This window comes from Lactuca sativa, chromosome 9 (genome assembly GCF_002870075.4).
Source record: "Lactuca sativa cultivar Salinas chromosome 9, Lsat_Salinas_v11, whole genome shotgun sequence".
NCBI lineage: Eukaryota > Viridiplantae > Streptophyta > Magnoliopsida > Asterales > Asteraceae > Lactuca > Lactuca sativa.
The window spans coordinates 161,366,902-161,385,631 of record NC_056631.2 but is presented as its reverse complement, the minus strand read 5'-3'; positions in this window follow the sequence as shown (position 1 = coordinate 161,385,631).

Genomic DNA, 18,730 nt, shown 5'->3' with positions numbered 1-18,730 from the left:
TCATAGGTGAACCTATGTGGTACATGAAAGTATATGATTAATATAATGGGTGAGTATTATGTAGAGCTCATTAAGCATTTTCGCTTAGCCGTTGTTTATTAATCTTTTTTAGGATTATCAGAGAAGAACCCAACTTGACTGCAACAACATCCACATTACGATTTTGAAACTACTTTGATAATATAAAGTCTTATGCTATCTACTCCCAGTGAAAATGTTTTATGTAACACTGGGAGAATGAATTTTATGAACAATGTTTTATTATCAGCATCTAATAGCTTTTTATTGGGACCAAACAAGATTTTTTTTATCCTTTTGTTATAAAAGAGATAGGGTGTTTCAATCAATCATAAAAGTGGCCTTATATAGGTTTATAGGAAATAATCACCAACTATTAAAAATGAAAATGGTATAAAAAAAACAAAAAACAAAAATGCCAAGGTGTTAATCCGCATTACTAATTGGCATTTATTCAAATTAAAACTTGAAAATAAAGAGACTTTAAATCACTTTGATTAGAAATTAATCAATATACCCCCTTGCTTTAAAGTTGTACACAATTATATGTTTTCGTCAACTTTTGTTGAAGGTAACGACTTGCTTAAAATACAGTCACCAGGTGATTTGTACCACAATACTTCAACTCGATCATGCCCCTTTTCTATAATGGTGTGGATGAAGTGATGTCAAATGTCGAGGCGCTTTGTTCAATTATGAAATACTACATTATTTGTGTTGGATTAAGGTGTCTAAGTCAGTAACTAAATTGGTATATTCTTATAATTAGAAGCGAATACATTTTTAGCTTGTCATCATAACTAGAACTTGATTAGAATGAAATTTGTAGAGAGATAATGATTTATTAGATTATTATATGATTAATAAACTAATTAGAAATTAGGAGGAAATGATTTGTTAATACATTATGTGATCAATATAATAATTGGAAATAGATAGTTGATTTATTAACTTATTTTGTAATTAATAAATTAATATGGGATCAATTGTTAAAATAATTGATTTTTTAATTTATATGATTAATAAATTAACATGAAATCAATTAGAATTATTTAATTATTAATTAGAATTAATCTTGGAATTAATTTAGGATTAACTAGAATTAATTAAAGATGCAAGGGGTGAATTAATTGTAATTGTTAAATAGTTGAACAAAAGAGACAATTATAAAACCATCCTAGGTTGGACAGTTTTGGGATCCCTTCTAGGGTTTTCGGAAGCCTCCTAGATGATAATAAGCAAATGATTTGAATTGGAATTAAATTTATTATTTAATTATTCAAATCTTGTTTTGTCCCTAAGTTACCTAAACTATAAATATGACCCATTGGGCATCAAATTTTAATACTCTTTCTTGGAAGCCTACGAACAAAAATTATACATTTCCTCCTCTCTCCTCAAGTGTCTTCTAGTTCTAGGGTTTGGATGTGAGGCATTAGAGACATCATCCTTTTGGTGCTAGCTTTCCAAGCTCACCAAAGGAAGGAATCAAGTAAACTTGTTTGCTATAACAAGTTTAAGGTATGTAACTCTACTTTATGATTTTTGAAATTTACTAGGGTTCATCATAGTTTTGTTATTCAAAGTATTTTGTCTTAATGTGAATATATAGATTTTTTTAGGTTGCATGTGTCCTTAATTGTTAAGTGTTTTTTCACATTGTGTATATTAGTGTAACCTAATAAACCCAACAGTGGTATCAGAGTTAATTGGTGTGTCTAACATTGAAAGCGCTTTAGTTGAATTGAATAATGTAAATTTCGCAAAAATTGAGCTCACGACATGAACTGGGATCAGATCCAAATTTTTAGGATTTCTTGTCTAATTTGATTTATGTGATTGTTATTTGGTAATTATCTGCCTAGAAATCTATTAAAATCTGATTTTACATGCTTTGGCTGATTGAATAAAATCCCTAAATATTAGTAGATAACTTTAGACAAGATAATGATTAATTATAAGATTAATTAATAATTATCCTGATGGATCTAATAATTAATTTAATTATAATACTAATTAAAAGATACTTATAAATTCACGATAGGTTCAATGATTAATTAATTAATTGATTAACATAGTTAATTTTAAATGTCTAACAACCTGTTGTCAAGATTAAAAATTAAGGAGGGGGACAGGGAAGGAAGGGAGGGGAAAGAAAGGGAATGAGATGGAAGGAGAACCGGGAGGTGATAAGTGCATTGTCGAGTTTAAAGGGAGGGAAAGAAACTTTGCTGTCAAATGATGTTTTCACCCATGGTTAGGGTTCATCAAGTTAGAATTCATCAGTTGGAGAAGATGATTGTGCTAAGGACATAAAGAAGTGAATATGATGTGTGTATGTGTATGTGTGTGAGAGGGAGAGAGGGGAGAAGAAATAGATGAAGAATATGATATGTGAGAATGAAGAAGAAGAAGATACGATGATAAGGAAGAACCAGTAAGAATGAAGATGAAGAATCTATGGTTTAAAGTTGCAGAATGAAGATGAAACAAGGGTAAAATTTGTCATTTTGTTGCTTTCTTTCACAATCCGCTCAATTTTGGGTGGATACAAATCAGCTTAATTTCTTCATTGCCTTTCCTTCTCAATCTATCCCTTTCCTTCACTTCACCTCCTAAAAAACTCAAGAACATGCCAATCCCCTTTGATCCCCTCTTTCCGCTTCCTTTCCCTCATAAAAAACTAGATAACAGGGTGGAAATGATTAATTAAATAATCGATTAATTCAGATAATTAATTTTAAACCTTGTATATTGAAAAATTTTAAAATACACCTTTATATGTCTCTATTATAAGATTAATTACTATATGTATAAGGAAAGTCAATAGAATCAATAGTAGGTCTCATTCACGAAACCATGTTATAAAGAGGGTATAAGGAAACAACCTATAAAATGACCGTTGAATGTGTGTCTTTTGCACCCATGACTCTCATGTGTGGTGGAGGGTCGTTAGCCGAACAAATTCGATAGGAGATAATCACATTCAGAGGATAATGATATAAAGTAATAGAACCTTCTTTAAAATCTCATTCTAGTTACTTTAGGAAAAATGTGAAATTGTATGCTAATCCATGAGAACACACATTGTTTCTTTATGAGTCGTTAGTGGAGCGTGTGTGGTTAACCAACATACTAATTTGGGACTATATAGATGTAATGATGAAACAACTCGTGTTTATAATTGTTGATGGAGCGTGTGTGGTTAACTGGCACATCAATGAGAGATCACAAATTGACCAATGGTGTTTTAGCGGGTTTGCATGGTTATTCACATCTTAATTGTGATCGTCAACATACCAATCACAATTGGTAAGAGCATAATCTAGATTAAATATGTCACTGATAAGATTCAATGAATCTGAAAAGATCTAGAAGTTTCATGTGATTGAAATTGGTGGAATGTTCTACCTATCTAAAATAGGTTTGAATTTGATTACAATATCCCTCTTTAAAGCTCGAATTGAAAATATGGATCTTAGCCTTAATTTAAATTTTGGGTTAATAATTGAGTATTAAAATCAACTAACATGAATTCTCTCTTCTCCCAATTTTATATGTCTTATGAAGATAGTAACGGTCTTCCTCGTTCTTTTGGAAATATTTTTCCTTAATCTTCTAGAGATGGTCTTCCATATTTAAGTCAAGGTGAAGTTGTTTTTCCTTCCTTAGGAAATGGTGGAACTGGACATCATCTTTCTTCAACTCTTTCACCTCCTCCTCTTGTGATTCTCCCAACGTCACGTTTTCCTTGAGTTGAAACATATGAAACTACTCAACCCCTATTGACATGTAAACATGAATATGGAAATTATGTGTATGCACATGGTTTGAAAATGAAATCATACATTGACAAATTGGAAAGGTTGGGTGTCCTATTCCCAAGGGATAAAGCCATTGATTTGGTTCTTCTTTCACTTCCTAAGTCATATGCTCAATTCCTTAAGAGATTTCATATGAGGAATCTCGATGTAACCTAATTGATTTGCATGGTTGCTAAAGCGGAAATGCATAAGAACACAACCAAAGCATAAATGCTTATAGGGTCTGATACCAAGGTTTCCATGGACATTGATAATGGTGACATTGGTGATCAAGAAAAAAAAATCTTCCCAGTTGAATAGGATCAGCCAAGATCAAACCGTTTGATCATATGGTAAAGAGAAAGTCTCATTCTAAGATCATTCCCAATGTTTACCCCAACAAATCTATTTGTTTTTACTGCCAATTGAAGGGACATTGGAAGTGAAGTCGTCCAAAACACCTGTAAGATCTTAGAGATGGTAAAGTCAAGTCGTGTGACTCTACTTCAGGTACATCCATTATCTAATTGCATAAGTTCCTATTGTTCGATTCTTAATACATAATGTGTTGATCACATTTTGATGGTGTTGCAGGATCTAAAAGAAAGAAGGAAGCTTAAGCAGAGCTAGCTAACCTGGTCATGAGAAATGGAATTTGTTTGCATGGTTCGATGGTCAGAATTTAGAGCTACTTCTAGGAAGTTAGGTTGATTTAATAGATTTCTATTACTCTTCGAAGATGTTTAGAAATATAGTTTTCATTTCATGCATTGTAAGGAAAAAGTTCCAATTTTTCATTTATCTCAATAAAAGCGAGGTTTTGGTTTACGTAGTTGTCGTATCTTATTTCCTTGAAATGACATTAATGGAAGTGTTGTTTATGTTTCTAACAACAACAATATTAAGTGTGGATTTTATTCTTATGGTATCACTTGTGGAATGTCATAGTTCACCAAATGAAAAGAAATCTCATCTCTAATTGAACAGATACTTGGTGTCGTACAATTCAAAACGTATAATATATGAGAATCTTGTTCATTGAAAAATTGTAACTTAATTCGTTGTTCACACACTTATGTGAGACAAATGAAAGACTAATGGATCTAGTACATATTGATATGGACTCTTCAGATCCACCACAAGGGACAATAACTCCATTCGTCATGATTTACTGATGCTTCAGTAAATATGATTGTGTTTATAAGATTAAACAGAATTCTAATATTTTGAAAAAAATTCAAAGAGTAACAGAACGAATGGAATAATCTATTAGGCAAAAAGATAAAAGATTAGCCAATCTGAAAAGAAAGGAGAGTGCTTTAGTATCATGTTTATGATCATCTTAGTAATTATGAAATTGTATCACAATTAATCCTCCAAGAACATCTTAGTGCAATTGTATGACTAAGATAAGGAATCGAACATTATTGGAAATGGTTTGATCATAGATGAGTCATACTTTGTTCTAATCAAGGTTTATAGCCATTCTCTAGTAACCATAAATCGTATCTTGAATCTCATTTCAAAACTAAGAAGGATGATGACACCTTATAATATGTGGAATAATAATTTTTTCTTACTCTAGCACATTTAGAATTGGAATTATGATGTTTTCATTGATCGAGAAACAAAAGATAAATTGAGTCCTATTCGATGAAGTGTTTTCTTGTCGGAAATCCATAAAAACTTTTTATTTTTTGTTTTAGCTTGTCAAGGAATGTTCCTTGGGAGAAACCTGATGGGTTTTAGCCATAAGAACATCCTATGTGCTCATGCAACCCTAATGCTTGGATCTAGGTTTCTCTATTATACATGCTATTCATCCAAGACTTTAAACCCTAAATCTAGCATATGATAATCAATATTAACACAATAATGGGTTTAAGATATTACCTTGATTGTTATGTAGCAATAACAATCTCAAATCCTCCTTGTAATGACTTTAGAAAGCTTAGAGTCACAAATGTCACTCCTCTAATGGTTCACAAACACCAAGAGCAAGAGGATGAAGAAGAGAAGAGAATGAGGCTGCCCAAAACGTGTGGAAACCCTAGAGAACAAGTTCACCACGTTTTTGAGCCATAAGGGTCCTTTAAATAGAGAGGCTATTAGGATTATCTAACAAGGAAACCCTAATTTGGATGCTTAAGCCCTAAGCAGCCCATGGACTCCTTCCTTAAAGGCCTAGGACGATTTCTAATGGGTTTCCCCATAGAATTCGTCCACCCCTTTAATATGGAGTCCATTAGCTCAATATTCAACTATCATACAATTGACAGTTCTAGTCCCTCAAGTTAATTAATGTCTTTTAGCCACACACTTAATTCTTATTAAGTCTTGACTAATATTAATTAAACAATATGATTTCTCCTTTAATATATTATTCTCATAATATATTAATAAATCATAATAAATCCTCTCACTCCATAATTCATCCTATCAAGTTGCTTTGGTGAAGGCAACCCAAAAGGACCATGCACCATCGGGTCAAGTACATACCAAAATAGTTATGGAATTAGACACTAATCCAACAGTCTCCCACTTGGATAAGTCTAATAACTATTCTGCGTATGACTTCAGATCCTGATCTACAATCGTAGCTTTGCTGTCAACTCTGATCCTATTAGATACGCGTGTCCTTTAGATAAGGGATCATATATTCCTCCATTCTAGATATTGTATAGACCGAGACATGGATCTAAATCATTCTCTCTGTCTATGTGCTGTTTCCCGAATTCAGATTTATGACGACTGACAACAGACTACAATTGAACACATCAATTTAGTCCCGGCTTGGCCAAGCACTTAGGTGCCATCACTAAATCATCGAGGGGCCCACAGATATCGCTTTTATCCTACTTTGGATAAAAGGAACGGATAAACTTTGACTCAATGCTCGCGTGCACTCACTCACCAAATCACACACAACAATATGTTTTATAACACCAAGTTACTGGTGCGTTTACATATTATCAATGTGCAACCGACTCGCAAGATACAACTCACACATCTCGGTTTCAAGAATTTAAGATATTATCGTCTCACCAATCACTCGTGATAAAATCCATGAAGTGATCTAAGTGAGCGTGGGTTTAATCCAATGCTCAAATCATATTCATAAGCACTCATGAACGTTGCAGCAAACATTTCCTTATGTCTAATGCTCTTTAGACAATCCACACACCAATTCACGACAGTCTTCATTCATATCTACTTCCAACATATGAACGACTGTGGCCCGTTTGAATAATTTGACTATTCTCAACCAATTAAATTATTCAGGAAGTCAAAACATGCAAAGTGAAACACAAGAATAATACTAATCTCATATGGCCTCAAACCTTTGAGTATAAATAAAACACCTTTTATTTATCACCATATCGATTACTCATTATTTGTTGTTTCGGGTAATCAACTTTTTACTTGAATTATTACAACACTTGTCCCATGCTCTTAGCATGCACACAATGCTTACCTATGGTTCTTACTTTGTGAAATATATCAAATGACCACATTTCCAATCATACTCATTTCACAACTCCTAATCCTTTTTCATAAGTAAAATAATATCAAATTCTTGCCACTTATGGAATATGTTAGATTCTAACATTTTATGCAATGATCCGTAATGTCACTGCACTAAAGTCACAATGACTATTGCCAATGAAATTACAAATTCCTCTATCGGAGATTGTTACAAGACAATTCCTTAGATATGATGTCTCTCACTCAAAGTACATTCCTTTGAACATCCTTTTGCATAAAAGTTTCTAATCTAGACATTGATTCTCAATATCCAATTCCCAATATGGAAACGTTTCCATATTTTCCATATGACAATCATTCTTAATAGAATCTTTTCTATTCATAATAATGTCGATATGGTCCATCCAATACTATACTTCCAACTACTCACAAACTTTGGATTGTCCTTTGATAGTTGTTTAATTATCTTAGTCAAAACCGATTCTTGTCCTTTTCCCTCTAAATGCGCTAGACATTTGGAAAGTTTTAGAATGGTCAAATATTATAGCATTTGCAATCGTTCCTATACCCGAAGCGTATAGGACATGATACATAATGTCTTACATAAATATTTGATACTTTATCAATCTTCTGCCATAATATTTTATGTGCTACGTTCTCACAATTCGAATTATGAAGAGGAATGTCGTAATCATAATCGAGATTTAAGAAAACACTATGTATCCTTGACTAAGTTTATTAACATTCCACAACCTAAGCCTTTAGATTTGAAATGAAGCATAATATTCTCTCCCTTAATTATAGCAAAACAACTATTCAAGCCTTACAACTTTGCAAAGTATGACTCTTGTTTTCTATAATTAATATTGCTAACTTGTAATACTTGCCTTAATAATCATGAAATCATAACATTTATGCTCCCACTATCACGATGATTATTACAAACATAAGCATAACTCTTATGCTCCCACTAGATTTGACATGTATTCAGAAACAACTTAACTTCCAGAAAACAATACCTATTGAATTTCTTAAGTTCATGTTTCTAATACCTAAAGATTTGATAATCCTTTATCTAAGCTTCTCAAACTTATACACCTTTGTCTTAGATAGCTCATATGTGTGTCTAAACAATTCATACTAATTGTCAAATCTCACAATTCGAATCATGGAAAGGGATACCGTAACCATAATCGAATTCGATAATACAACTTTCACAATTACTATCTTCTTAAAATCTTCCTTAGTGAAAGCATTTCCTCACAGTCATTTTCATGAAGGAGGGAATCTTATGACATTTAGATTTTAATGGTGTATGTGTTCCTATCCATGTGAATTTGTCAAAAACAAAGTTTACGACAAATTCAAACTCATATGGACCGAACTTTCTTAATCTTGATTTCTTGCCTTATGGTAACACGGCTGCCCACCATGTCTTCCAAGTACTTAAGCAGCTCACCCTTTCCTATCAATGTACTTTCCATTGATCAAGGTTTTTGCCTTTTACACGTTCAAATGAGAACTCATAGGACCCACATGCATAATTAACTCAATTGGAACAGAAACAAGATAATGTCAAAACGATAGGTTGTAAACCTCTACTTGTGTGCTAGTGATGATCGATAAGGTTTATTCTTGATTAGTTCTTGAATCTTTTCAAGACCATTAAGACTCCCACTGACTCCTTGACATATAAGATTTTCTTGTCAATGCATATTTCTTGACAATCAAATATTCAAGAGTTAGTGCAACTTTTATCAAGACAAAACACTTCATAAAATTGGTCCTAGTTGGTCTTTGTCTTATCCAAGACATCACAACTTACGAATTTCAAATGTGCAAGAATAAGAAAACCTTTTTCCAAATTCTACATTTGATGAATGTTATCAACCTTTTTAAGACTTGTCACTCAATGTCACAATCTTAACTCTAAGACTTGTTTTGGAACGAAGTATGATTGACTTCTTAATTTAACCATTTCTTCAATTCTTGATTCCTCTTCTCAGAGATACAATTGTACTAAGACTTACACAGAGGATCAATTGCGATATGGTTCTTAATCATTAAGACCTATCATAAAACATAAAAGGTACTCTCCCTTCTTCTTATAATAGAGAAACTTTTATCTTTCTGCCTACTTGATTCTTCCTATTCGTTCTACTATTGATTCAAACTCTTTCAATCAATTCAGAATTACGCTTAATCTTATAAGTATAATCATGTTTACTAAACCTTTAGTGAATCATGACAAATATCTTTGTTACTCTTGTGGTGGACTTGATCAACACACAACTTTGTGTATTCGATCTCCTAGTCCTTCACTTGACACTTTGTCAACGACTTAGTCTAATTTCCAAATATGAAATTTCTCATTCATTGTGCAACCAAGTTGCATGATTCCAAGTTTCTGTCCAATTGAAACTTGGGCGATGAGAAACTCTCCCTATTTGGTAAATTCTTGACATTTCCATAAATAACATAAGTAAGAATTACATCCATTTGTTGTAGAAATGTGCAAACATCAATTTTTTCATAAAGATTTCATTGCAAGGAAATAAATAAATAAATAAATGAGTCAAACCAAAATTTATTTTTATTCATAACAGCAGCGGAAAACATTTGTCCTTACAATGCAAAATCAACTGAAAAACTATGTAGTCAAATATTCCTAACATTTCTATCATAACTTTCTAAGCTCAAAATCTAATCTTCAAGTCCATGCAATCGAGATCCATTTCTTTGTGATTAGACTCATTTTGCTTTTTCCATCAAGCTTCCTCTCTTTTCAATGATCCTGCAAAATATTCAAATGCAATCTTATCACATTATGTATTAAGAATCAACGAATAGGAACTTAATGGGGTTAGATAGTGGATTTTACCTGAAGCACAACCATACTCTTTGACTCTCCCATATTTTGGGCTCTTCAGGATCTTAGGGCAGACTTGTATCCAACACCCTTTCTCTTGGCAACAAACGCAGGTCGGTTCTCCTAGAACGTCCTCGGAAGCATGGTTGGTAGATTTTCCCAACAAATATGCTCCATTGCTTTGCCAAATCATTTCTAATTCAGCAGCAATGAGCATGTAAGTTAGGTCAATGAGGTTTTCGTCATGATCCATCATATAATACTTTCTTTTGAACTCATTATATGATTCGGGAAGTGACTTCAGAACCCAGTTCACAGCCAACTTATCCGGAATGACGCACCCAACATTATCAACCTATCGATGTGTGATTTCATTGCTAGAACGTGGGCACACATGGGTTTACCATCTTCATGTTTCATTTCCAATAGGAATTTAGTGACATTGAACCTTTCAATTCTTTGATCTTGTGGGTTAGGGAGAACAACGGGAGGAGGAGGAGGAGGAAGTGAAGCATGATTTCTTGTTCCTCGATCGAATCGTGGAATATCATCTTCATGCGGAAAGCATGTTCCACGGGATTTGGGAAGACCATAGTTGTCGTACTTTGACATCTACAAAACGGGAGAAAACAAATTCAAGTTAGTTGATTGATTGAGTCCTTAATAAATCACCCAAATGAGATATTAAGGCTAGGACCCAACACAATATTCCACAACTCGAGAGAGGGATGTCGTAACCCAAATTGCAGAACATTTGAAGGTAAGTGAATGACGATTCACTAATTTTCCACCATGAAAAACGAAAAAGAAAATTAAGTTTTAAATCTATGAAAACTCCTAGATCCTTTGAGATTCATTGAGCATTTCAACGGCATGTTTAAATCTCGATATGCCCCTCTAGTTTGTGACTGGGATGCCGAGGATCACAAAGCGGGTGTGAATAACCATGCAAATCTACATGGTGCCCCCACATGTTGCAGTCACCTATTCGATGTGTCGGTTAACTACACACGCTCCACCGAACTATGACAAACATTGAGTCACCCTTTTCTACCTTTGCTTAGAACCATTTAGTGTGCCGGTTAACCACACACGCTCCACTAACGTCTTCGCAAGGGCACAAAGTGTAATTTCATGGAATTGCATCAATTCACTTTTGCCTAAAGTAACTAAGATTGGGAATTTTATGAAAGCATTTAGTTACTTTTATACTTCATTATACTTATAATGGAAGGTTTCAGTCCTATCCTACCCGTTCGGCTAACGACCCTCCACTAGTCAAGAGTGCGGTGGGTAAGAGTGGATACCCATTCAATCGCCATTTTATAGACAATTTCCTTAAACACCCCTTATAGACCAGCTTCGTGAATGAGGCCTACTAACGGCAAGACTGACTTTTACTCATACATATATATATATATATATATATATATATATATATATATATATATATATATATATACATATATAATGTTAGACTTTTAATGTTATATATAGTATAGGGTGTATTTTACACTTTTAAAATACTATGTGGTCAACTTTAATAATTATACTTTTAATTCAATTGTAAACCAAAAACTATATGGTTTTATTAAATCTCATTTAATTATACAACTTAATTAATTAATAAAACCATAAGGGTGTGATTTGAACTTTTCAAAACAATACTAGGGTTTTAGAATTTAACATTCCTAAATTAAACTTTTAATCAAGTTTTAAATTCCAAAACTTGAGGGCAAGTTTTGAAACATTTCAAAACATTAGGGTTTAGAATTTAAATATTTCAAAATCAAACCTTTTAATCAAAATTTAAATTCCAAAACTTGAGGGCAAGTTTTTGAAACTTTTTCAAAACACAAGGATCAAATAGCAAATAACTTAAATAAAACAATTAATCTAATTATTATCTAATTTGACCTAAAATCAATTTCTTGCAAGATAAGTTATCCAATTAATACAAATAATCAAACTTTAATCAAATAAGGAAGTTATTATCTAATCAATTGGTAATTATCTTTTGTTTAATCAAGGATACACTCAAAATATGATTAAAATTCAAATTTTAATGACCCATAACAGTTAAGGAAAGTATCCATGAGTAAAACAGCAAGAAATCCCGAAAATAGCTCCATCTGACGCTCGAACTCGCCGAGTACCACACTGTACTCGGCGAGTACCACAGTGGTACTCGCCGAGTTCATCAGGCAGATGGATCAAAACTTGATTTTGCAACTTGAACAAACACACAAGGCATCAATACAATAGAAACCAATCAAGACTCTGATACCACTGATGGGTTCTAGCCATAAGAACATCATATGTGCTCATGCAACTCTAATGCTTGGATCTAGGTTTCTCTATTGTACATGCTATTCATCCAAGACTTTAAACCCTAAATCTAGCATATGATAATCAATATTAACACAATAATGGGTTTAAGATATTACCTTGATTGTTATGTAGCAATAACAATCTCAAATCCTCCTTGTAATGACTTTAGAAAGCTTAGAGTCACAAATGTCACTCCTCTAATGGTTCACAAACACCAAGAGCAAGAGGATGAAGAAGAGAAGAGAAGGAGGCTGCCCAAAACGTGTGGAAACCCTAGAGAACAAGTTCACCACGTTTTTGAGCCATAAGGGTCCTTTAAATAGAGAGGCTATTAGGGTTATCTAACAAGGAAACCCTAATTTGGATGCTTAAGCCCTAAGCAACCCATGGACTCCTTCCTTAAAGGCCTAGGACGATTTCTAATGGGTTTCCCCATAGAATTCGTCCACCCCTTTAATATGGAGTCCATTAGCTCAATATTCAACTATCATACAATTAACAGTTCTAGTCCCTCAAGTTTAATTAATGTCTTTTAGCCACAAACTTAATTCTTATTAATTCTTGACTAATATTAATTAAACAATATGATTTCTCCTTTAATATATTATTCTCATAATATATTAATAAATCATAATAAATCCTCTCTCTCCATAATTCATCCTATCAAGTTGCTTTGGTGAAGGCAACCCAAAAGGACCATGCACCATCGGGTCAAGTACATACCAAAATAGTTATGGAATTAGACACTAATCCAACAAAACCTTATATGTCAAGAATTCAGAACGAATTGTATTGATCTTGAGTGTTTCAAGAGTCGACTGACAATGATCCTTTTAGCACACAACCTGAGGTTGGAAAACATGTTATGTTTTAATTGACATATTCATATTTTTGTGCACTTCCAGTTGAGTTGTCAATGCTTATGAGTTCTATGTTCTTCATTTAACTGCAAAAGCAAAACACGTTGTTTCGTGAAAGTAAACTAATCAATATGGATGAGTTGCTAACAACACGGAAGCACCGGTAGGCCCTTGAGCTTCCAGAAAGCATGAAATTGAAAAAATAGTGAAGTTCAGTTCATGGATGAAAACTGAATTTGAACTTGATTTGTCCTAATCCTTATATTGTGGATGTAGGTTGGAAATGGTTGATTCACATGGATAGGAACGTATGCACCTTGAAAATCTATATGGAAAAGGTTTTCCTATAATTCATGAAAATGATTATGAGGAAATACTTTTGCTGATAGATTTTAAGATCTGATAAAAATTAATATGGATATTGATCGTGTTAATTTTCTTCTCAAATTCGCAATATGATTATGAGGTGCAAAGTGTAATTTCATGGATTAGCACCATTTTCACATTTTCCTAAAGTAACTAATATTGGGAATTTATTAAAAGTTTAGTTACTTTATATTTATAATTATACTTTTAATGAGGGAGAATTAATGTCCTATTATACCCATTCGGCTAACGACCCTCCACCAATCAAGGAAGTGGTGGGTGAGAGTGGACACCCGTTAAACCGCCATTTTATAGGCAGTAACCTTATACCCCCCTTATAGACCGGCTTCGTGAATGAGGCCTACTAACGGCAAGACTGACTTGTTTTATATATATATATATATATATATATATATATATATATATATATATTATTAAACTCATAATATTATAAAGTATAATGGTTGAATTTTAACTTTTAAAACTCTAGGGTTTGGAATTTAAGTTTCATTAGTGAGACTTTACAAATTCCAAAACTTGAGGGAAAGTTTTGAAACTTGTCAAAACTCTTCATTTCTATAACTTATGAGTTAATGTTGGTTTAATGAAAACACTCTTGATTTTCCATAACTTGAGGACAATTTATAGAGTTCATTAAAACATTTATGATAAGACTTTTCATGTTCCATAACCTGAGGACAAGTTATGGAACTCATTAAAATCATTAAGATCAATTTTCAACAACTAAAATTATCATATAATTTGAGATTGATCTAGCTAAACTCATAAGCAAGATAATATCAAGTCAACAATTTGCAAGCAACTTTGTTTATCATATAAAACAACAATTATCTTAAAATTTTGACAATTTTCTTGTGATTGGATGAGCATAATCACTACCATATCATAAAAAACAGATTTAATGATGTAAAACACTTTGTAGTAGTGATTCCAATCTAATCTAGTCCAAAAGCACTCGAAATGCTGCATCCATAGCCAAGGACTCGACGAGTGCATGAACTGACTCGTCGAGTTGTCCTTGATACCGAGTAGACTCGTCGAGTCAGCCAGTGGACTCGGCGAGTTCATCAGTCCGAGGCCAGAAAATTGATTTTTTCAACTTTGAAATTTAACAAGCATCAAGTATAATAGAAAACAACCCTAGGCTCTGATACCACTATTGGGTTTTGAGCACTATAACGCTCCTATGGTGCACATGCAACCCTAAATTCTTTGTATCTATGTTTTCTCTAATTATACATGCATATTTTCAATTTTCCAAAGCATACATCCTAACTAGCATACAAAATGACATTTGAGCAATACAACTTGTTAGATGACTTATCTCTTAGAAGGACTTGTAGTTCTTGACCTTTGAAAGCTTGAGCACCCCAAGTGTAATGCCTCTAATGGTTCACAAACACCGATATGCAAGAGGAGGCTTGAGAGAATAAGTTATTTTGTAGCACCTGGTTTCCGGTACGTGAATTTTATTTGAGCATTGCCCTAATTTAGCCTTAGACTCGGCGAGTCATAGGGTCCGACTCGCCGAGTAGGGACGAGACTCAGGACGCGTTTTAAGTAGGCGACTCGACGAGTCCATATCCTGGACTCGGCGAGTCACCGCTGCGGGATGAAACCCTAAGTTTCAAGGGTTTGCACCCTATTTAAACTCTCATTCTGCCCCAACTCGTCCCCATTCACCCCCAGAACTCCCCCTACATCGTTTTCCCTTGTTTCCTTGAGAGTTTGAGGTGTTCTTGGTGTGTTCTTGAAGGTTTTGAAGAGTAAGAGGAGTAGATCAAGAAGAGGAGAAGGAGATCAGCCATCCTTGTGTCATTTCAACATTTCCTTTGAGGTATAACCCGTTTTCCCCTTGATTCTATGCTTAAAACTCCATTTGGGTCCTTCTTGGTCAATTCCCCAAGTTTGCATGTTCATTATATGTTGTAATAAGGCGTTTGGCCTTTGGATCTATGTAAGATTGAGCTCCAGGAGCTCAGATCTGTTAGCTTTTTGGCCTCATGAGGCTTGTTAGCCCTAGATCTACCATTTTGAGACATTTTGAGCCTTATAATCCATTGTGGTGAATATCCACACGTAAAGTTGGAAACTTTACGTGTGATTCGTGTCCTAGAAGTCCAGATCTATGAATGGCATGGTCTGGAACCGAGCAAATCGGTATATTTAAGGAGTGCATGGCGACGACTCGGCGAGTCGCATAGGTGACTCGGCGAGTCTGGTCGCGAGTCACCGAATTGGTCCCTTCTTCATGTGTCGAGTTGAGCCTTGAGTCACAGGGGGTGACTCGGTGGGTTGGAAGCTGAACTCACCCATGTTAGGACTCGGCGAGTCAATGCCCTGACTCGGCGAGTCCAAGGCAATCTTCATAGCTCAAGAACAGACTCGGCGAATTGTTCATACAACTCGGCGAGTCTTAGCATAAAGTGTTCATCGGATGAAGATGAACTCGACGAGTTGTTCATACAACTCGGCGAGTAGGATGAAGGTGTTGAATGGCAGATAGAAGGTGAACTCGTCGAGTCATAGCCCGACTCGACGAGTAGAACCAGGGACCCAGGACATTGGTTTGCTAGGGACTCGGCGAGTGGTGATCCACTCGGCGAGTCGGGTCAACTGAAAGTTGACTCCAGCTTTGGCTTAGAGTTAATCCAGGGGTAAAATGGTCATTTTACCTAAAGGACAGTTAGCAGTGTTTGATTGAGTATGTCGTGGAAATTGCAGCCGGAGGACTCCCGGAGCAGCAGCAGTCAGTTAGTTCCCGATCAGTTCAGCAGCTACTTTGAGGTGAGTTACCTTCCAGTAGCGGTGGGTCTAAGGCCACAATGCCGACCCACCAGTAGGAGTTGTATGATAGATGATTGTCTTTGTGATATCATCTAAGTTCGCTAGTACCTAACATGTTATATGTTAGCATGATATGCTGTATGTGATAGTAGTAGAGTTTGGTTGTTCGGACCGAAGGGTAGTCAGACACCCCAGATACGTCTGACAGTATGTGACGATATGTATGCATGCTGGCTTGTTATGTTATATGTGATCGTAGTCGTAGGGGTGAAATAGTCCCCGAGGATCGGTTGTTAGGACCGATGGGTAGTCAGCACCCCAGAATGGCTTGACACGGGTAAGACGGCACCCCAGAATGGCCGTATGGGTAGGTCGGCACCCCAGAATGGCCGTACCGGGTAGTCAGGCACCCCAAAATAGCCTGGCAGTATATATGTTATGTGTTTGTATGGTATGCGGTACGTTGGGGGAACTCACTAAGCTTTGTGCTTACGTTTACAGTTTTGTTTTCAGGTACCTCTGCATCGAAGGGGAAGGAGCCGGCGCGGTAGCGGCACGTCATACACACACTCTTCGGTTTCCGCATTTATGAGATTTACTGGGATTGTACTCTGATATTTTGATGGGATGTACGGTTTGGCTTTTGAGAACATGGTTACAATGTGTTATGGTGTGAACAAACAATGTTTCTTTTTATTTAGACAATGTTTTTATTTATTAATGTTTTTCTAAAGTAATATCAAAAAAAAAAAAAAAATTTGGGTCGTTACAAGTTGGTATCAGAGCCCTGGTTTGAGGGATTCGGACACGCCTTCGGGAGTGTTTGGACTCAAACAGAGGGATTGAAAGATTTTTCCAAAAGAAATTATTCTTTAAAACCCGGAAAAGAGTCACGAGAAAGAGTAAAGTGTGTGACGTGCGCGACCGGCCGAGCTCAAGTAAGTATTCCCCATAGTACCCATACAAGTTTATGTTATGTTTATCAGCTTTATGAATATTGCATGCTAGAATAGGCTAAGGATCTAGGAGTGATGCCTTATGTGCCTGTTTATTTGTTACAGCTTATTGATTATTGCATGCTAGAATTGAGTAGACAGCAGTAGGGTAGCCTGTTTAGGTTATGCCTGATAGTATGAGCTTAGCATCCTATGTTAAGTGTCGTTTCTTGTTCTAAGAACAGTTTTGGCTTGAGTCTGTTTTTCCTCATCCGAATGCTGCTTGCTTCGTGCTCGGTGGGATTCTGAGTAATGGGAGTGAGCCACTAGGTAAACACGTCACACCACATGTAATCGGGGTTGAATAATCCCAAAGTGTTGGAACTGGCCCTATTGCGCAGCTCTTGTTTGAGTCCAACCGTTGTAGGGACGGGCCTTTTACTTGAAGGATGATCTAATCCTCATCACAGGTGGTGGTGTTTAGGTGGTGGCTAACTGGCATTATGAGGAGACCTACAGCAGCTGAGGACCAGTTGTGATGAACTTGAGTTCTCCCTAGGGCAAGCCTAGGGTGAGAATATCGGAGAGTAGCAGTAGTAGAGGGGAGTTGGTGGAGTCGAGGAATTCCTCGGAGAAGGTACGGATAGATGTGGAAGGTAGTATGGGCCCGTACTACTGAAAGCATAGGATCCGTACCCGAGCCGAGGAAGGCCAAGACGAGACCAAGGAACCTGTAAGTAGTTGAGATCCCTCAGAAAGTAGCAGTACCACTAATGATTATTATTGATGTTTTGCAGAATGGTGGTACTTCGACCGAGACCGACAGATGGCGGGTCAGGAGAGGGGTCAGGTTCGGGATCTGGCACCGAGCCGATTGAGGAGAGGCTACGTGAGTTCATCACGTCGGAGATCACTAGGGGCATCCTTGAGTCGACCCCCATCATCTTTGGGTCGATCAAGGAAGGGATCGTGGAGATGATGGAGGATCGCCTACGGGCATTCAGGAGCGACTTGGCCTCTAGCCAGTCAGGATCTCGCACACTGTCCTTCAAGGACTTCAGGAGCAGTGGTGCGCCGGATTTCCATGGGGTGAAGGACCCCATTGTCGCCAGGCGGTGGATTGCGGATATCGAGTCCGCCCAGTTGATCAGCTTCTGCCCCGAGGGGTCGAAGGTGAGGTACGCAGCAGGGTGTTTACGGGACCGGGCCCGAGATTGGTGGGAGTCAGTGGGTGACTCGATGGGAGCCTCGGCT